Here is a 15,530-nt window from a genome sequence, read left to right on the forward strand (position 1 = left end):
ACCGGGCAATGGATTCTTAGGAAAATCGCACCGACCCCATCGCGTAGCAATGGGTATCGATCAGATCGCCGGTTGGCATGGGATAGGCATGGTGCGGCTAGGTCGTAATAGGATTATATTAGTTTTTCGCTGGTAGCATGATGGGTGCGATCATACCAGCACTAATGCACCGGATCCCATCAGAACTCCGCAGTTAAGCGTGCTTGCGCGAGAGTAGTACTAGGATGGGTGACCTCCTGGGAAGTCCTCGTGTTGCACCCCCCCTTTTTATTTTTACCGCATCTCCGGTCGGATGGACCGGAACGACAACCGGGCAATGGATTCTTAGGAAAATCGCACCGACCCCATCGCTATCAATCAGATCGCCAGTTGGCATGGGATAGGCAGGGTGCGGCTAGGTCGTAATAGGATTATATTAGTTTTTCGCTGGTAGCATGATGGATGCGATCATACCAGCACTAATGCACCGGATCCCATCAGAACTCCGCAGTTAAGCGTGCTTGGGCGAGAGTAGTACTAGGATGGGTGACCTCCTGGGAAGTCCTCGTGTTGCACCCCCCCTTTTAATTTTTACCGCATCTCTGGTCGGATGGACCGGAACGAGAACCAGGGAATGGATTTTTAGGAAAATCGCACCGACCCCATCGCGTAGCGATGGGTATCGGTCAGATCGCCGGTTGGCATGAGATAGGCAGGGTGCGGCTAGGTCGTAATAGGATTATATTAGTTTTGCGCTGGTAGCATGATGGGTGCGATCATACCAGCACTAATGCACCGGATCCCATCAGAACTCCGCAGTTAAGCGTGCTTGGGCGAGAGTAGTACTAGGATGGGTGACCTCCTGGGAAGTCCTCGTGTTGCACCCCCCCTTTTAATTTTTACCGCATCTCTGGTCGGATGGACCGGAACGAGAACCAGGGAATGGATTTTTAGGAAAATCGCACCGACCCCATCGCGTAGCAATGGGTATCGGTCAGATCGCCGGTTGGCATGAGATAGGCAGGGTGCGGCTAGGTCGTAATAGGATTATATTAGTTTTTCGCTGGTAGCATGATGGGTGCGATCATACCAGCACTAATGCACCGGATCCCATCAGAACTCCGCAGTTAAGCGTGCTTGGGCGAGAGTAGTACTAGGATGGGTGACCTCCTGGGAAGTCCTCGTGTTGCACCCCCCCTTTTAATTTTTACCGCATCTCTGGTCGGATGGACCGGAACGAGAACCAGGGAATGGATTTTTAGGAAAATCGCACCGACCCCATCGCGTAGCAATGGGTATCGGTCAGATCGCCGGTTGGCATGAGATAGGCAGGGTGCGGCTAGGTCGTAATAGGATTATATTAGTTTTTCGCTGGTAGCATGATGGGTGCGATCATACCAGCACTAATGCACCGGATCCCATCAGAACTCCGCAGTTAAGCGTGCTTGGGCGAGAGTAGTACTAGGATGGGTGACCTCCTGGGAAGTCCTCGTGTTGCACCCCCCCTTTTTATTTTTACCGCATCTCCGGTCGGATGGACCGGAACGACAACCGGGCAATGGATTCTTAGGAAAATCGCACCGACCCCATCGCTATCAATCAGATCGCCAGTTGGCATGGGATAGGCAGGGTGCGGCTAGGTCGTAATAGGATTATATTAGTTTTTCGCTGGTAGCATGATGGGTGCGATCATACCAGCACTAATGCACCGGATCCCATCAGAACTCCGCAGTTAAGCGTGCTTGGGCGAGAGTAGTACTAGGATGGGTGACCTCCTGGGAAGTCCTCGTGTTGCACCCCCCCTTTTAATTTTTACCGCATCTCTGGTCGGATGGACCGGAACGAGAACCGGGGAATGGATTTTTAGGAAAATCGCACCGACCCCATCGCGTAGCAATGGGTATCGGTCAGATCGCCGGTTGGCATGAGATAGGCAGGGTGCGGCTAGGTCGTAATAGGATTATATTAGTTTTTCGCTGGTAGCATGATGGGTGCGATCATACCAGCACTAATGCACCGGATCCCATCAGAACTCCGCAGTTAAGCGTGCTTGGGCGAGAGTAGTACTAGGATGGGTGACCTCCTGGGAAGTCCTCGTGTTGCACCCCCCCTTTTTATTTTTACCGCATCTCCGGTCGGATGGACCGGAACGACAACCGGGCAATGGATTCTTAGGAAAATCGCACCGACCCCATCGCGTAGCAATGGGTATCGATCAGATCGCCGGTTGGCATGGGATAGGCATGGTGCGGCTAGGTCGTAATAGGATTATATTAGTTTTTCGCTGGTAGCATGATGGGTGCGATCATACCAGCACTAATGCACCGGATCCCATCAGAACTCCGCAGTTAAGCGTGCTTGGGCGAGAGTAGTACTAGGATGGGTGACCTCCTGGGAAGTCCTCGTGTTGCACCCCCCCTTTTTATTTTTACCGCATCTCCGGTCGGATGGACCGGAACGACAACCGGGCAATGGATTCTTAGGAAAATCGCACCGACCCCATCGCTATCAATCAGATCGCCAGTTGGCATGGGATAGGCAGGGTGCGGCTAGGTCGTAATAGGATTATATTAGTTTTTCGCTGGTAGCATGATGGATGCGATCATACCAGCACTAATGCACCGGATCCCATCAGAACTCCGCAGTGAAGCGTGCTTGGGCGAGAGTAGTACTAGGATGGGTGACCTCCTGGGAAGTCCTCGTGTTGCACCCCCCCTTTTAATTTTTACCGCATCTCTGGTCGGATGGACCGGAACGAGAACCAGGGAATGGATTTTTAGGAAAATCGCACCGACCCCATCGCGTAGCGATGGGTATCGGTCAGATCGCCGGTTGGCATGAGATAGGCAGGGTGCGGCTAGGTCGTAATAGGATTATATTAGTTTTGCGCTGGTAGCATGATGGGTGCGATCATACCAGCACTAATGCACCGGATCCCATCAGAACTCCGCAGTTAAGCGTGCTTGGGCGAGAGTAGTACTAGGATGGGTGACCTCCTGGGAAGTCCTCGTGTTGCACCCCCCCTTTTAATTTTTACCGCATCTCTGGTCGGATGGACCGGAACGAGAACCAGGGAATGGATTTTTAGGAAAATCGCACCGACCCCATCGCGTAGCAATGGGTATCGGTCAGATCGCCGGTTGGCATGAGATAGGCAGGGTGCGGCTAGGTCGTAATAGGATTATATTAGTTTTTCGCTGGTAGCATGATGGGTGCGATCATACCAGCACTAATGCACCGGATCCCATCAGAACTCCGCAGTTAAGCGTGCTTGGGCGAGAGTAGTACTAGGATGGGTGACCTCCTGGGAAGTCCTCGTGTTGCACCCCCCCTTTTTATTTTTACCGCATCTCCGGTCGGATGGACCGGAACGACAACCGGGCAATGGATTCTTAGGAAAATCGCACCGACCCCATCGCGTAGCAATGGGTATCGATCAGATCGCCGGTTGGCATGGGATAGGCATGGTGCGGCTAGGTCGTAATAGGATTATATTAGTTTTTCGCTGGTAGCGTGATGGGTGCGATCCTACCAGCACTAATGCACCGGATCCCATCAGAACTCAGCAGTTAAGCGTGCTTGGGCGAGAGTAGTACTAGGATGGGTGACCTCCTGGGAAGTCCTCGTGTTGCACCCCCCCTTTTTATTTTTACCGCATCTCCGGTCTGATGGACCGGAACGACAACCGGGCAATGGATTCTTAGGAAAATCGCACCGACCCCATCGCTATCAATCAGATCGCCAGTTGGCATGGGATAGGCAGGGTGCGCTAGGTCGTAATAGGATTATATTAGTTTTTCGCTGGTAGCATGATGGGTGCGATCATACCAGCACTAATGCACCGGATCCCATCAGAACTCCGCAGTTAAGCGTGCTTGGGCGAGAGTAGTACTAGGATGGGTGACCTCCTGGGAAGTCCTCGTGTTGCACCCCCCCTTTTAATTTTTACCGCATCTCTGGTCGGATGGACCGGAACGAGAACCAGGGAATGGATTTTTAGGAAAATCGCACCGACCCCATCGCGTAGCAATGGGTATCGGTCAGATCGCCGGTTGGCATGAGATAGGCAGGGTGCGGCTAGGTCGTAATAGGATTATATTAGTTTTTCGCTGGTAGCATGATGGGTGCGATCATACCAGCACTAATGCACCGGATCCCATCAGAACTCCGCAGTTAAGCGTGCTTGGGCGAGAGTAGTACTAGGATGGGTGACCTCCTGGGAAGTCCTCGTGTTGCACCCCCCCTTTTAATTTTTACCGCATCTCTGGTCGGATGGACCGGAACGAGAACCAGGGAATGGATTTTTAGGAAAATCGCACCGACCCCATCGCGTAGCAATGGGTATCGGTCAGATCGCCGGTTGGCATGAGATAGGCAGGGTGCGGCTAGGTCGTAATAGGATTATATTAGTTTTTCGCTGGTAGCATGATGGGTGCGATCATACCAGCACTAATGCACCGGATCCCATCAGAACTCCGCAGTTAAGCGTGCTTGGGCGAGAGTAGTACTAGGATGGGTGACCTCCTGGGAAGTCCTCGTGTTGCACCCCCCCTTTTTATTTTTACCGCATCTCCGGTCGGATGGACCGGAACGACAACCGGGCAATGGATTCTTAGGAAAATCGCACCGACCCCATCGCTATCAATCAGATCGCCAGTTGGCATGGGATAGGCAGGGTGCGGCTAGGTCGTAATAGGATTATATTAGTTTTTCGCTGGTAGCATGATGGGTGCGATCATACCAGCACTAATGCACCGGATCCCATCAGAACTCCGCAGTTAAGCGTGCTTGGGCGAGAGTAGTACTAGGATGGGTGACCTCCTGGGAAGTCCTCGTGTTGCACCCCCCCTTTTAATTTTTACCGCATCTCTGGTCGGATGGACCGGAACGAGAACCGGGGAATGGATTTTTAGGAAAATCGCACCGACCCCATCGCGTAGCAATGGGTATCGGTCAGATCGCCGGTTGGCATGAGATAGGCAGGGTGCGGCTAGGTCGTAATAGGATTATATTAGTTTTTCGCTGGTAGCATGATGGGTGCGATCATACCAGCACTAATGCACCGGATCCCATCAGAACTCCGCAGTTAAGCGTGCTTGGGCGAGAGTAGTACTAGGATGGGTGACCTCCTGGGAAGTCCTCGTGTTGCACCCCCCCTTTTTATTTTTACCGCATCTCCGGTCGGATGGACCGGAACGACAACCGGGCAATGGATTCTTAGGAAAATCGCACCGACCCCATCGCGTAGCAATGGGTATCGATCAGATCGCCGGTTGGCATGGGATAGGAATGGTGCGGCTAGGTCGTAATAGGATTATATTAGTTTTTCGCTGGTAGCATGATGGGTGCGATCATACCAGCACTAATGCACCGGATCCCATCAGAACTCCGCAGTTAAGCGTGCTTGGGCGAGAGTAGTACTAGGATGGGTGACCTCCTGGGAAGTCCTCGTGTTGCACCCCCCCTTTTTATTTTTACCGCATCTCCGGTCGGATGGACCGGAACGACAACCGGGCAATGGATTCTTAGGAAAATCGCACCGACCCCATCGCTATCAATCAGATCGCCAGTTGGCATGGGATAGGCAGGGTGCGGCTAGGTCGTAATAGGATTATATTAGTTTTTCGCTGGTAGCATGATGGGTGCGATCATACCAGCACTAATGCACCGGATCCCATCAGAACTCCGCAGTTAAGCGTGCTTGGGCGAGAGTAGTACTAGGATGGGTGACCTCCTGGGAAGTCCTCGTGTTGCACCCCCCCTTTTAATTTTTACCGCATCTCTGGTCGGATGGACCGGAACGAGAACCAGGGAATGGATTTTTAGGAAAATCGCACCGACCCCATCGCGTAGCGATGGGTATCGGTCAGATCGCCGGTTGGCATGAGATAGGCAGGGTGCGGCTAGGTCGTAATAGGATTATATTAGTTTTTCGCTGGTAGCATGATGGGTGCGATCATACCAGCACTAATGCACCGGATCCCATCAGAACTCCGCAGTTAAGCGTGCTTGGGCGAGAGTAGTACTAGGATGGGTGACCTCCTGGGAAGTCCTCGTGTTGCACCCCCCCTTTTTATTTTTACCGCATCTCCGGTCGGATGGACCGGAACGACAACCGGGCAATGGATTCTTAGGAAAATCGCACCGACCCCATCGCGTAGCAATGGGTATCGATCAGATCGCCGGTTGGCATGGGATAGGCATGGTGCGGCTAGGTCGTAATAGGATTATATTAGTTTTTCGCTGGTAGCATGATGGGTGCGATCATACCAGCACTAATGCACCGGATCCCATCAGAACTCCGCAGTTAAGCGTGCTTGGGCGAGAGTAGTACTAGGATGGGTGACCTCCTGGGAAGTCCTCGTGTTGCACCCCCCCTTTTTATTTTTACCGCATCTCCGGTCGGATGGACCGGAACGACAACCGGGCAATGGATTCTTAGGAAAATCGCACCGACCCCATCGCTATCAATCAGATCGCCAGTTGGCATGGGATAGGCAGGGTGCGGCTAGGTCGTAATAGGATTATATTAGTTTTTCGCTGGTAGCATGATGGGTGCGATCATACCAGCACTAATGCACCGGATCCCATCAGAACTCCGCAGTTAAGCGTGCTTGGGCGAGAGTAGTACTAGGATGGGTGACCTCCTGGGAAGTCCTCGTGTTGCACCCCCCCTTTTAATTTTTACCGCATCTCTGGTCGGATGGACCGGAACGAGAACCAGGGAATGGATTTTTAGGAAAATCGCACCGACCCCATCGCGTAGCGATGGGTATCGGTCAGATCGCCGGTTGGCATGAGATAGGCAGGGTGCGGCTAGGTCGTAATAGGATTATATTAGTTTTTCGCTGGTAGCATGATGGGTGCGATCATACCAGCACTAATGCACCGGATCCCATCAGAACTCCGCAGTTAAGCGTGCTTGGGCGAGAGTAGTACTAGGATGGGTGACCTCCTGGGAAGTCCTCGTGTTGCACCCCCCCCTTTTTATTTTTACCGCATCTCCGATCGGATGGACCGGAACGACAACCGGGCAATGGATTCTTAGGAAAATCGCACCGACCCCATCGCGTAGCAATGGGTATCGATCAGATCGCCGGTTGGCATGGGATAGGCATGGTGCGGCTAGGTCGTAATAGGATTATATTAGTTTTTCGCTGGTAGCATGATGGGTGCGATCATACCAGCACTAATGCACCGGATCCCATCAGAACTCCGCAGTTAAGCGTGCTTGGGCGAGAGTAGTACTAGGATGGGTGACCTCCTGGGAAGTCCTCGTGTTGCACCCCCCCTTTTTATTTTTACCGCATCTCCGGTCGGATGGACCGGAACGACAACCGGGCAATGGATTCTTAGGAAAATCGCACCGACCCCATCGCGTAGCAATGGGTATCGATCAGATCGCCGGTTGGCATGGGATAGGCATGGTGCGGCTAGGTCGTAATAGGATTATATTAGTTTTTCGCTGGTAGCATGTTGGGTGCGATTATACCAGCACTAATGCACCGGATCCCATCAGAACTCCGCAGTTAAGCGTGCTTGGGCGAGAGTAGTACTAGGATGGGTGACCTCCTGGGAAGTCCTCGTGTTGCACCCCCCCTTTTTATTTTTACCGCATCTCCGGTCGGATGGACCGGAACGACAACCGGGCAATGGATTCTTAGGAAAATCGCACCGACCCCATCGCTATCAATCAGATCGCCAGTTGGCATGGGATAGGCAGGGTGCGGCTAGGTCGTAATAGGATTATATTAGTTTTTCGCTGGTAGCATGATGGGTGCGATCATACCAGCACTAATGCACCGGATCCCATCAGAACTCCGCAGTTAAGCGTGCTTGGGCGAGAGTAGTACTAGGATGGGTGACCTCCTGGGAAGTCCTCGTGTTGCACCCCCCCTTTTTATTTTTTCCGCATCTCCGGTCGGATGGACCGGAACGACAACCGGGCAATGGATTCTTAGGAAAATCGCACCGACCCCATCGCGTAGCAATGGGTATCGATCAGATCGCCGGTTGGCATGGGATAGGCATGGTGCGGCTAGGTCGTAATAGGATTATATTAGTTTTTCGCTGGTAGCATGATGGGTGCGATCATACCAGCACTAATGCACCGGATCCCATCAGAACTCCGCAGTTAAGCGTGCTTGGGCGAGAGTAGTACTAGGATGGGTGACCTCCTGGGAAGTCCTCGTGTTGCACCCCCCCTTTTAATTTTTACCGCATCTCTGGTCGGATGGACCGGAACGAGAACCAGGGAATGGATTTTTAGGAAAATCGCACCGACCCCATCGCGTAGCGATGGGTATCGGTCAGATCGCCGGTTGGCATGAGATAGGCAGGGTGCGGCTAGGTCGTAATAGGATTATATTAGTTTTTCGCTGGTAGCATGATGGGTGCGATCATACCAGCACTAATGCACCGGATCCCATCAGAACTCCGCAGTTAAGCGTGCTTGGGCGAGAGTAGTACTAGGATGGGTGACCTCCTGGGAAGTCCTCGTGTTGCACCCCCCCTTTTTATTTTTACCGCATCTCCGGTCGGATGGACCGGAACGACAACCGGGCAATGGATTCTTAGGAAAATCGCACCGACCCCATCGCGTAGCAATGGGTATCGATCAGATCGCCGGTTGGCATGGGATAGGCATGGTGCGGCTAGGTCGTAATAGGATTATATTAGTTTTTCGCTGGTAGCATGATGGGTGCGATCATACCAGCACTAATGCACCGGATCCCATCAGAACTCCGCAGTTAAGCGTGCTTGGGCGAGAGTAGTACTAGGATGGGTGACCTCCTGGGAAGTCCTCGTGTTGCACCCCCCCTTTTTATTTTTACCGCATCTCCGGTCGGATGGACCGGAACGACAACCGGGCAATGGATTCTTAGGAAAATCGCACCGACCCCATCGCTATCAATCAGATCGCCAGTTGGCATGGGATAGGCAGGGTGCGGCTAGGTCGTAATAGGATTATATTAGTTTTTCGCTGGTAGCATGATGGGTGCGATCATACCAGCACTAATGCACCGGATCCCATCAGAACTCCGCAGTTAAGCGTGCTTGGGCGAGAGTAGTACTAGGATGGGTGACCTCCTGGGAAGTCCTCGTGTTGCACCCCCCCTTTTAATTTTTACCGCATCTCTGGTCGGATGGACCGGAACGAGAACCAGGGAATGGATTTTTAGGAAAATCGCACCGACCCCATCGCGTAGCGATGGGTATCGGTCAGATCGCCGGTTGGCATGAGATAGGCAGGGTGCGGCTAGGTCGTAATAGGATTATATTAGTTTTTCGCTGGTAGCATGATGGGTGCGATCATACCAGCACTAATGCACCGGATCCCATCAGAACTCCGCAGTTAAGCGTGCTTGGGCGAGAGTAGTACTAGGATGGGTGACCTCCTGGGAAGTCCTCGTGTTGCACCCCCCCTTTTTATTTTTACCGCATCTCCGGTCGGATGGACCGGAACGACAACCGGGCAATGGATTCTTAGGAAAATCGCACCGACCCCATCGCGTAGCAATGGGTATCGATCAGATCGCCGGTTGGCATGGGATAGGCATGGTGCGGCTAGGTCGTAATAGGATTATATTAGTTTTTCGCTGGTAGCATGATGGGTGCGATCATACCAGCACTAATGCACCGGATCCCATCAGAACTCCGCAGTTAAGCGTGCTTGGGCGAGAGTAGTACTAGGATGGGTGACCTCCTGGGAAGTCCTCGTGTTGCACCCCCCCTTTTTATTTTTACCGCATCTCCGGTCGGATGGACCGGAACGACAACCGGGCAATGGATTCTTAGGAAAATCGCACCGACCCCATCGCGTAGCAATGGGTATCGATCAGATCGCCGGTTGGCATGGGATAGGCATGGTGCGGCTAGGTCGTAATAGGATTATATTAGTTTTTCGCTGGTAGCATGTTGGGTGCGATTATACCAGCACTAATGCACCGGATCCCATCAGAACTCCGCAGTTAAGCGTGCTTGGGCGAGAGTAGTACTAGGATGGGTGACCTCCTGGGAAGTCCTCGTGTTGCACCCCCCCTTTTTATTTTTACCGCATCTCCGGTCGGATGGACCGGAACGACAACCGGGCAATGGATTCTTAGGAAAATCGCACCGACCCCATCGCTATCAATCAGATCGCCAGTTGGCATGGGATAGGCAGGGTGCGGCTAGGTCGTAATAGGATTATATTAGTTTTTCGCTGGTAGCATGATGGGTGCGATCATACCAGCACTAATGCACCGGATCCCATCAGAACTCCGCAGTTAAGCGTGCTTGGGCGAGAGTAGTACTAGGATGGGTGACCTCCTGGGAAGTCCTCGTGTTGCACCCCCCCTTTTTATTTTTTCCGCATCTCCGGTCGGATGGACCGGAACGACAACCGGGCAATGGATTCTTAGGAAAATCGCACCGACCCCATCGCGTAGCAATGGGTATCGATCAGATCGCCGGTTGGCATGGGATAGGCATGGTGCGGCTAGGTCGTAATAGGATTATATTAGTTTTTCGCTGGTAGCATGATGGGTGCGATCATACCAGCACTAATGCACCGGATCCCATCAGAACTCCGAAGTTAAGCGTGCTTGGGCGAGAGTAGTACTAGGATGGGTGACCTCCTGGGAAGTCCTCGTGTTGCACCCCCCCTTTTAATTTTTACCGCATCTCTGGTCGGATGGACCGGAACGAGAACCAGGGAATGGATTTTTAGGAAAATCGCACCGACCCCATCGCGTAGCGATGGGTATCGGTCAGATCGCCGGTTGGCATGAGATAGGCAGGGTGCGGCTAGGTCGTAATAGGATTATATTAGTTTTTCGCTGGTAGCATGATGGGTGCGATCATACCAGCACTAATGCACCGGATCCCATCAGAACTCCGCAGTTAAGCGTGCTTGGGCGAGAGTAGTACTAGGATGGGTGACCTCCTGGGAAGTCCTCGTGTTGCACCCCCCCTTTTTATTTTTACCGCATCTCCGGTCGGATGGACCGGAACGACAACCGGGCAATGGATTCTTAGGAAAATCGCACCGACCCCATCGCGTAGCAATGGGTATCGATCAGATCGCCGGTTGGCATGGGATAGGCATGGTGCGGCTAGGTCGTAATAGGATTATATTAGTTTTTCGCTGGTAGCATGATGGGTGCGATCATACCAGCACTAATGCACCGGATCCCATCAGAACTCCGCAGTTAAGCGTGCTTGGGCGAGAGTAGTACTAGGATGGGTGACCTCCTGGGAAGTCCTCGTGTTGCACCCCCCCTTTTTATTTTTACCGCATCTCCGGTCGGATGGACCGGAACGACAACCGGGCAATGGATTCTTAGGAAAATCGCACCGACCCCATCGCTATCAATCAGATCGCCAGTTGGCATGGGATAGGCAGGGTGCGGCTAGGTCGTAATAGGATTATATTAGTTTTTCGCTGGTAGCATGATGGGTGCGATCATACCAGCACTAATGCACCGGATCCCATCAGAACTCCGCAGTTAAGCGTGCTTGGGCGAGAGTAGTACTAGGATGGGTGACCTCCTGGGAAGTCCTCGTGTTGCACCCCCCCTTTTAATTTTTACCGCATCTCTGGTCGGATGGACCGGAACGAGAACCAGGGAATGGATTTTTAGGAAAATCGCACCGACCCCATCGCGTAGCGATGGGTATCGGTCAGATCGCCGGTTGGCATGAGATAGGCAGGGTGCGGCTAGGTCGTAATAGGATTATATTAGTTTTTCGCTGGTAGCATGATGGGTGCGATCATACCAGCACTAATGCACCGGATCCCATCAGAACTCCGCAGTTAAGCGTGCTTGGGCGAGAGTAGTACTAGGATGGGTGACCTCCTGGGAAGTCCTCGTGTTGCACCCCCCCTTTTTATTTTTACCGCATCTCCGGTCGGATGGACCGGAACGACAACCGGGCAATGGATTCTTAGGAAAATCGCACCGACCCCATCGCGTAGCAATGGGTATCGATCAGATCGCCGGTTGGCATGGGATAGGCATGGTGCGGCTAGGTCGTAATAGGATTATATTAGTTTTTCGCTGGTAGCATGATGGGTGCGATCATACCAGCACTAATGCACCGGATCCCATCAGAACTCCGCAGTTAAGCGTGCTTGGGCGAGAGTAGTACTAGGATGGGTGACCTCCTGGGAAGTCCTCGTGTTGCACCCCCCCTTTTTATTTTTACCGCATCTCCGGTCGGATGGACCGGAACGACAACCGGGCAATGGATTCTTAGGAAAATCGCACCGACCCCATCGCGTAGCAATGGGTATCGGTCAGATCGCCGGTTGGCATGGGATAGGCATGGTGCGGCTAGGTCGTAATAGGATTATATTAGTTTTTTCGCTGGTAGCATGATGGGTGCGATCATACCAGCACTAATGCACCGGATCCCATCAGAACTCCGCAGTTAAGCGTGCTTGGGCGAGAGTAGTACTAGGATGGGTGACCTCCTGGGAAGTCCTCGTGTTGCACCCCCCCTTTTTATTTTTACCGCATCTCCGGTCGGATGGACCGGAACGACAACCGGGCAATGGATTCTTAGGAAAATCGCACCGACCCCATCGCGTAGCAATGGGTATCGATCAGATCGCCGGTTGGCATGGGATAGGCATGGTGCGGCTAGGTCGTAATAGGATTATATTAGTTTTTCGCTGGTAGCATGATGGGTGCGATCCTACCAGCACTAATGCACCGGATCCCATCAGAACTCAGCAGTTAAGCGTGCTTGGGCGAGAGTAGTACTAGGATGGGTGACCTCCTGGGAAGTCCTCGTGTTGCACCCCCCCTTTTTATTTTTACCGCATCTCCGGTCTGATGGACCGGAACGACAACCGGGCAATGGATTCTTAGGAAAATCGCACCGACCCCATCGCTATCAATCAGATCGCCAGTTGGCATGGGATAGGCAGGGTGCGCTAGGTCGTAATAGGATTATATTAGTTTTTCGCTGGTAGCATGATGGGTGCGATCATACCAGCACTAATGCACCGGATCCCATCAGAACTCCGCAGTTAAGCGTGCTTGGGCGAGAGTAGTACTAGGATGGGTGACCTCCTGGGAAGTCCTCGTGTTGCACCCCCCCTTTTAATTTTTACCGCATCTCTGGTCGGATGGACCGGAACGAGAACCAGGGAATGGATTTTTAGGAAAATCGCACCGACCCCATCGCGTAGCAATGGGTATCGGTCAGATCGCCGGTTGGCATGAGATAGGCAGGGTGCGGCTAGGTCGTAATAGGATTATATTAGTTTTTCGCTGGTAGCATGATGGGTGCGATCATACCAGCACTAATGCACCGGATCCCATCAGAACTCCGCAGTTAAGCGTGCTTGGGCGAGAGTAGTACTAGGATGGGTGACCTCCTGGGAAGTCCTCGTGTTGCACCCCCCCTTTTAATTTTTACCGCATCTCTGGTCGGATGGACCGGAACGAGAACCAGGGAATGGATTTTTAGGAAAATCGCACCGACCCCATCGCGTAGCAATGGGTATCGGTCAGATCGCCGGTTGGCATGAGATAGGCAGGGTGCGGCTAGGTCGTAATAGGATTATATTAGTTTTTCGCTGGTAGCATGATGGGTGCGATCATACCAGCACTAATGCACCGGATCCCATCAGAACTCCGCAGTTAAGCGTGCTTGGGCGAGAGTAGTACTAGGATGGGTGACCTCCTGGGAAGTCCTCGTGTTGCACCCCCCCTTTTTATTTTTACCGCATCTCCGGTCGGATGGACCGGAACGACAACCGGGCAATGGATTCTTAGGAAAATCGCACCGACCCCATCGCTATCAATCAGATCGCCAGTTGGCATGGGATAGGCAGGGTGCGGCTAGGTCGTAATAGGATTATATTAGTTTTTCGCTGGTAGCATGATGGGTGCGATCATACCAGCACTAATGCACCGGATCCCATCAGAACTCCGCAGTTAAGCGTGCTTGGGCGAGAGTAGTACTAGGATGGGTGACCTCCTGGGAAGTCCTCGTGTTGCACCCCCCCTTTTAATTTTTACCGCATCTCTGGTCGGATGGACCGGAACGAGAACCGGGGAATGGATTTTTAGGAAAATCGCACCGACCCCATCGCGTAGCAATGGGTATCGGTCAGATCGCCGGTTGGCATGAGATAGGCAGGGTGCGGCTAGGTCGTAATAGGATTATATTAGTTTTTCGCTGGTAGCATGATGGGTGCGATCATACCAGCACTAATGCACCGGATCCCATCAGAACTCCGCAGTTAAGCGTGCTTGGGCGAGAGTAGTACTAGGATGGGTGACCTCCTGGGAAGTCCTCGTGTTGCACCCCCCCTTTTTATTTTTACCGCATCTCCGGTCGGATGGACCGGAACGACAACCGGGCAATGGATTCTTAGGAAAATCGCACCGACCCCATCGCGTAGCAATGGGTATCGATCAGATCGCCGGTTGGCATGGGATAGGAATGGTGCGGCTAGGTCGTAATAGGATTATATTAGTTTTTCGCTGGTAGCATGATGGGTGCGATCATACCAGCACTAATGCACCGGATCCCATCAGAACTCCGCAGTTAAGCGTGCTTGGGCGAGAGTAGTACTAGGATGGGTGACCTCCTGGGAAGTCCTCGTGTTGCACCCCCCCTTTTTATTTTTACCGCATCTCCGGTCGGATGGACCGGAACGACAACCGGGCAATGGATTCTTAGGAAAATCGCACCGACCCCATCGCTATCAATCAGATCGCCAGTTGGCATGGGATAGGCAGGGTGCGGCTAGGTCGTAATAGGATTATATTAGTTTTTCGCTGGTAGCATGATGGGTGCGATCATACCAGCACTAATGCACCGGATCCCATCAGAACTCCGCAGTTAAGCGTGCTTGGGCGAGAGTAGTACTAGGATGGTTGACCTCCTGGGAAGTCCTCGTGTTGCACCCCCCCTTTTAATTTTTACCGCATCTCTGGTCGGATGGACCGGAACGAGAACCAGGGAATGGATTTTTAGGAAAATCGCACCGACCCCATCGCGTAGCGATGGGTATCGGTCAGATCGCCGGTTGGCATGAGATAGGCAGGGTGCGGCTAGGTCGTAATAGGATTATATTAGTTTTTCGCTGGTAGCATGATGGGTGCGATCATACCAGCACTAATGCACCGGATCCCATCAGAACTCCGCAGTTAAGCGTGCTTGGGCGAGAGTAGTACTAGGATGGGTGACCTCCTGGGAAGTCCTCGTGTTGCACCCCCCCTTTTTATTTTTACCGCATCTCCGGTCGGATGGACCGGAACGACAACCGGGCAATGGATTCTTAGGAAAATCGCACCGACCCCATCGCGTAGCAATGGGTATCGATCAGATCGCCGGTTGGCATGGGATAGGCATGGTGCGGCTAGGTCGTAATAGGATTATATTAGTTTTTCGCTGGTAGCATGATGGGTGCGATCATACCAGCACTAATGCACCGGATCCCATCAGAACTCCGCAGTTAAGCGTGCTTGGGCGAGAGTAGTACTAGGATGGGTGACCTCCTGGGAAGTCCTCGTGTTGCACCCCCCCTTTTTATTTTTACCGCATCT

At 52.6% G+C, this 15,530-nt stretch overlaps 51 non-coding genes across 51 annotated transcripts; all 51 read left to right on the forward strand.

The window, feature by feature from the left end:
- The first annotated feature begins 142 nt into the window (after nt 1-142).
- LOC122288651 lies at nt 143-261 on the forward strand. Its single transcript, XR_006235905.1, has one exon. It is a non-coding gene; the product is annotated as a 5S ribosomal RNA (ribosomal RNA).
- Nucleotides 262-439: 178 nt separating this feature from the next.
- Nucleotides 440-558, forward strand: LOC122287576. The gene has a single exon (XR_006234866.1). It is a non-coding gene; the product is annotated as a 5S ribosomal RNA (ribosomal RNA).
- A 189-nt stretch (nt 559-747) lies between these two features.
- Nucleotides 748-866, forward strand: LOC122286312. Its single transcript, XR_006233645.1, has one exon. It is a non-coding gene; the product is annotated as a 5S ribosomal RNA (ribosomal RNA).
- Nucleotides 867-1,055: 189 nt separating this feature from the next.
- On the forward strand, nt 1,056-1,174 carry LOC122286313. The gene has a single exon (XR_006233646.1). It is a non-coding gene; the product is annotated as a 5S ribosomal RNA (ribosomal RNA).
- A 189-nt stretch (nt 1,175-1,363) lies between these two features.
- Nucleotides 1,364-1,482, forward strand: LOC122286314. The gene has a single exon (XR_006233647.1). It is a non-coding gene; the product is annotated as a 5S ribosomal RNA (ribosomal RNA).
- Nucleotides 1,483-1,660: 178 nt separating this feature from the next.
- On the forward strand, nt 1,661-1,779 carry LOC122286315. Its single transcript, XR_006233648.1, has one exon. It is a non-coding gene; the product is annotated as a 5S ribosomal RNA (ribosomal RNA).
- Nucleotides 1,780-1,968: 189 nt separating this feature from the next.
- LOC122286316 lies at nt 1,969-2,087 on the forward strand. Its single transcript, XR_006233649.1, has one exon. It is a non-coding gene; the product is annotated as a 5S ribosomal RNA (ribosomal RNA).
- A 189-nt stretch (nt 2,088-2,276) lies between these two features.
- Nucleotides 2,277-2,395, forward strand: LOC122286318. The gene has a single exon (XR_006233651.1). It is a non-coding gene; the product is annotated as a 5S ribosomal RNA (ribosomal RNA).
- Nucleotides 2,396-2,573: 178 nt separating this feature from the next.
- On the forward strand, nt 2,574-2,692 carry LOC122288220. The gene has a single exon (XR_006235491.1). It is a non-coding gene; the product is annotated as a 5S ribosomal RNA (ribosomal RNA).
- A 189-nt stretch (nt 2,693-2,881) lies between these two features.
- Nucleotides 2,882-3,000, forward strand: LOC122286319. The gene has a single exon (XR_006233652.1). It is a non-coding gene; the product is annotated as a 5S ribosomal RNA (ribosomal RNA).
- A 189-nt stretch (nt 3,001-3,189) lies between these two features.
- Nucleotides 3,190-3,308, forward strand: LOC122286320. The gene has a single exon (XR_006233653.1). It is a non-coding gene; the product is annotated as a 5S ribosomal RNA (ribosomal RNA).
- Nucleotides 3,309-3,497: 189 nt separating this feature from the next.
- LOC122283129 lies at nt 3,498-3,616 on the forward strand. Its single transcript, XR_006230610.1, has one exon. It is a non-coding gene; the product is annotated as a 5S ribosomal RNA (ribosomal RNA).
- A 177-nt stretch (nt 3,617-3,793) lies between these two features.
- Nucleotides 3,794-3,912, forward strand: LOC122286321. The gene has a single exon (XR_006233654.1). It is a non-coding gene; the product is annotated as a 5S ribosomal RNA (ribosomal RNA).
- Nucleotides 3,913-4,101: 189 nt separating this feature from the next.
- On the forward strand, nt 4,102-4,220 carry LOC122286322. The gene has a single exon (XR_006233655.1). It is a non-coding gene; the product is annotated as a 5S ribosomal RNA (ribosomal RNA).
- Nucleotides 4,221-4,409: 189 nt separating this feature from the next.
- On the forward strand, nt 4,410-4,528 carry LOC122286323. Its single transcript, XR_006233656.1, has one exon. It is a non-coding gene; the product is annotated as a 5S ribosomal RNA (ribosomal RNA).
- Nucleotides 4,529-4,706: 178 nt separating this feature from the next.
- Nucleotides 4,707-4,825, forward strand: LOC122286324. Its single transcript, XR_006233657.1, has one exon. It is a non-coding gene; the product is annotated as a 5S ribosomal RNA (ribosomal RNA).
- A 189-nt stretch (nt 4,826-5,014) lies between these two features.
- On the forward strand, nt 5,015-5,133 carry LOC122286325. The gene has a single exon (XR_006233658.1). It is a non-coding gene; the product is annotated as a 5S ribosomal RNA (ribosomal RNA).
- Nucleotides 5,134-5,322: 189 nt separating this feature from the next.
- On the forward strand, nt 5,323-5,441 carry LOC122286326. The gene has a single exon (XR_006233659.1). It is a non-coding gene; the product is annotated as a 5S ribosomal RNA (ribosomal RNA).
- Nucleotides 5,442-5,619: 178 nt separating this feature from the next.
- LOC122286327 lies at nt 5,620-5,738 on the forward strand. Its single transcript, XR_006233660.1, has one exon. It is a non-coding gene; the product is annotated as a 5S ribosomal RNA (ribosomal RNA).
- A 189-nt stretch (nt 5,739-5,927) lies between these two features.
- LOC122286329 lies at nt 5,928-6,046 on the forward strand. The gene has a single exon (XR_006233662.1). It is a non-coding gene; the product is annotated as a 5S ribosomal RNA (ribosomal RNA).
- A 189-nt stretch (nt 6,047-6,235) lies between these two features.
- Nucleotides 6,236-6,354, forward strand: LOC122286330. Its single transcript, XR_006233663.1, has one exon. It is a non-coding gene; the product is annotated as a 5S ribosomal RNA (ribosomal RNA).
- Nucleotides 6,355-6,532: 178 nt separating this feature from the next.
- LOC122286331 lies at nt 6,533-6,651 on the forward strand. Its single transcript, XR_006233664.1, has one exon. It is a non-coding gene; the product is annotated as a 5S ribosomal RNA (ribosomal RNA).
- Nucleotides 6,652-6,840: 189 nt separating this feature from the next.
- Nucleotides 6,841-6,959, forward strand: LOC122286332. The gene has a single exon (XR_006233665.1). It is a non-coding gene; the product is annotated as a 5S ribosomal RNA (ribosomal RNA).
- Nucleotides 6,960-7,149: 190 nt separating this feature from the next.
- On the forward strand, nt 7,150-7,268 carry LOC122286333. The gene has a single exon (XR_006233666.1). It is a non-coding gene; the product is annotated as a 5S ribosomal RNA (ribosomal RNA).
- A 189-nt stretch (nt 7,269-7,457) lies between these two features.
- LOC122287283 lies at nt 7,458-7,576 on the forward strand. The gene has a single exon (XR_006234583.1). It is a non-coding gene; the product is annotated as a 5S ribosomal RNA (ribosomal RNA).
- Nucleotides 7,577-7,754: 178 nt separating this feature from the next.
- On the forward strand, nt 7,755-7,873 carry LOC122286334. Its single transcript, XR_006233667.1, has one exon. It is a non-coding gene; the product is annotated as a 5S ribosomal RNA (ribosomal RNA).
- A 189-nt stretch (nt 7,874-8,062) lies between these two features.
- Nucleotides 8,063-8,181, forward strand: LOC122286335. Its single transcript, XR_006233668.1, has one exon. It is a non-coding gene; the product is annotated as a 5S ribosomal RNA (ribosomal RNA).
- Nucleotides 8,182-8,370: 189 nt separating this feature from the next.
- Nucleotides 8,371-8,489, forward strand: LOC122286336. The gene has a single exon (XR_006233669.1). It is a non-coding gene; the product is annotated as a 5S ribosomal RNA (ribosomal RNA).
- Nucleotides 8,490-8,678: 189 nt separating this feature from the next.
- Nucleotides 8,679-8,797, forward strand: LOC122286337. The gene has a single exon (XR_006233670.1). It is a non-coding gene; the product is annotated as a 5S ribosomal RNA (ribosomal RNA).
- Nucleotides 8,798-8,975: 178 nt separating this feature from the next.
- Nucleotides 8,976-9,094, forward strand: LOC122286338. Its single transcript, XR_006233671.1, has one exon. It is a non-coding gene; the product is annotated as a 5S ribosomal RNA (ribosomal RNA).
- Nucleotides 9,095-9,283: 189 nt separating this feature from the next.
- On the forward strand, nt 9,284-9,402 carry LOC122286340. The gene has a single exon (XR_006233673.1). It is a non-coding gene; the product is annotated as a 5S ribosomal RNA (ribosomal RNA).
- Nucleotides 9,403-9,591: 189 nt separating this feature from the next.
- LOC122286341 lies at nt 9,592-9,710 on the forward strand. Its single transcript, XR_006233674.1, has one exon. It is a non-coding gene; the product is annotated as a 5S ribosomal RNA (ribosomal RNA).
- Nucleotides 9,711-9,899: 189 nt separating this feature from the next.
- LOC122287284 lies at nt 9,900-10,018 on the forward strand. Its single transcript, XR_006234584.1, has one exon. It is a non-coding gene; the product is annotated as a 5S ribosomal RNA (ribosomal RNA).
- A 178-nt stretch (nt 10,019-10,196) lies between these two features.
- On the forward strand, nt 10,197-10,315 carry LOC122286342. The gene has a single exon (XR_006233675.1). It is a non-coding gene; the product is annotated as a 5S ribosomal RNA (ribosomal RNA).
- A 189-nt stretch (nt 10,316-10,504) lies between these two features.
- Nucleotides 10,505-10,623, forward strand: LOC122283034. Its single transcript, XR_006230520.1, has one exon. It is a non-coding gene; the product is annotated as a 5S ribosomal RNA (ribosomal RNA).
- Nucleotides 10,624-10,812: 189 nt separating this feature from the next.
- LOC122286343 lies at nt 10,813-10,931 on the forward strand. The gene has a single exon (XR_006233676.1). It is a non-coding gene; the product is annotated as a 5S ribosomal RNA (ribosomal RNA).
- Nucleotides 10,932-11,120: 189 nt separating this feature from the next.
- Nucleotides 11,121-11,239, forward strand: LOC122286345. The gene has a single exon (XR_006233677.1). It is a non-coding gene; the product is annotated as a 5S ribosomal RNA (ribosomal RNA).
- A 178-nt stretch (nt 11,240-11,417) lies between these two features.
- Nucleotides 11,418-11,536, forward strand: LOC122286346. Its single transcript, XR_006233678.1, has one exon. It is a non-coding gene; the product is annotated as a 5S ribosomal RNA (ribosomal RNA).
- Nucleotides 11,537-11,725: 189 nt separating this feature from the next.
- LOC122286347 lies at nt 11,726-11,844 on the forward strand. Its single transcript, XR_006233679.1, has one exon. It is a non-coding gene; the product is annotated as a 5S ribosomal RNA (ribosomal RNA).
- A 189-nt stretch (nt 11,845-12,033) lies between these two features.
- LOC122286348 lies at nt 12,034-12,152 on the forward strand. Its single transcript, XR_006233680.1, has one exon. It is a non-coding gene; the product is annotated as a 5S ribosomal RNA (ribosomal RNA).
- Nucleotides 12,153-12,342: 190 nt separating this feature from the next.
- Nucleotides 12,343-12,461, forward strand: LOC122286349. The gene has a single exon (XR_006233681.1). It is a non-coding gene; the product is annotated as a 5S ribosomal RNA (ribosomal RNA).
- Nucleotides 12,462-12,650: 189 nt separating this feature from the next.
- Nucleotides 12,651-12,769, forward strand: LOC122283130. Its single transcript, XR_006230611.1, has one exon. It is a non-coding gene; the product is annotated as a 5S ribosomal RNA (ribosomal RNA).
- A 177-nt stretch (nt 12,770-12,946) lies between these two features.
- On the forward strand, nt 12,947-13,065 carry LOC122286350. The gene has a single exon (XR_006233682.1). It is a non-coding gene; the product is annotated as a 5S ribosomal RNA (ribosomal RNA).
- Nucleotides 13,066-13,254: 189 nt separating this feature from the next.
- Nucleotides 13,255-13,373, forward strand: LOC122286352. The gene has a single exon (XR_006233684.1). It is a non-coding gene; the product is annotated as a 5S ribosomal RNA (ribosomal RNA).
- A 189-nt stretch (nt 13,374-13,562) lies between these two features.
- On the forward strand, nt 13,563-13,681 carry LOC122286353. Its single transcript, XR_006233685.1, has one exon. It is a non-coding gene; the product is annotated as a 5S ribosomal RNA (ribosomal RNA).
- A 178-nt stretch (nt 13,682-13,859) lies between these two features.
- On the forward strand, nt 13,860-13,978 carry LOC122286354. Its single transcript, XR_006233686.1, has one exon. It is a non-coding gene; the product is annotated as a 5S ribosomal RNA (ribosomal RNA).
- Nucleotides 13,979-14,167: 189 nt separating this feature from the next.
- LOC122286355 lies at nt 14,168-14,286 on the forward strand. The gene has a single exon (XR_006233687.1). It is a non-coding gene; the product is annotated as a 5S ribosomal RNA (ribosomal RNA).
- Nucleotides 14,287-14,475: 189 nt separating this feature from the next.
- LOC122286356 lies at nt 14,476-14,594 on the forward strand. The gene has a single exon (XR_006233688.1). It is a non-coding gene; the product is annotated as a 5S ribosomal RNA (ribosomal RNA).
- Nucleotides 14,595-14,772: 178 nt separating this feature from the next.
- Nucleotides 14,773-14,891, forward strand: LOC122287639. The gene has a single exon (XR_006234929.1). It is a non-coding gene; the product is annotated as a 5S ribosomal RNA (ribosomal RNA).
- A 189-nt stretch (nt 14,892-15,080) lies between these two features.
- Nucleotides 15,081-15,199, forward strand: LOC122286357. Its single transcript, XR_006233689.1, has one exon. It is a non-coding gene; the product is annotated as a 5S ribosomal RNA (ribosomal RNA).
- Nucleotides 15,200-15,388: 189 nt separating this feature from the next.
- On the forward strand, nt 15,389-15,507 carry LOC122286358. Its single transcript, XR_006233690.1, has one exon. It is a non-coding gene; the product is annotated as a 5S ribosomal RNA (ribosomal RNA).
- Nucleotides 15,508-15,530: the final 23 nt, after the last annotated feature.

This window comes from Carya illinoinensis, chromosome 11 (assembly GCF_018687715.1).
Source record: "Carya illinoinensis cultivar Pawnee chromosome 11, C.illinoinensisPawnee_v1, whole genome shotgun sequence".
In the NCBI taxonomy this organism is placed as follows: Eukaryota; Viridiplantae; Streptophyta; class Magnoliopsida; order Fagales; family Juglandaceae; genus Carya; species Carya illinoinensis.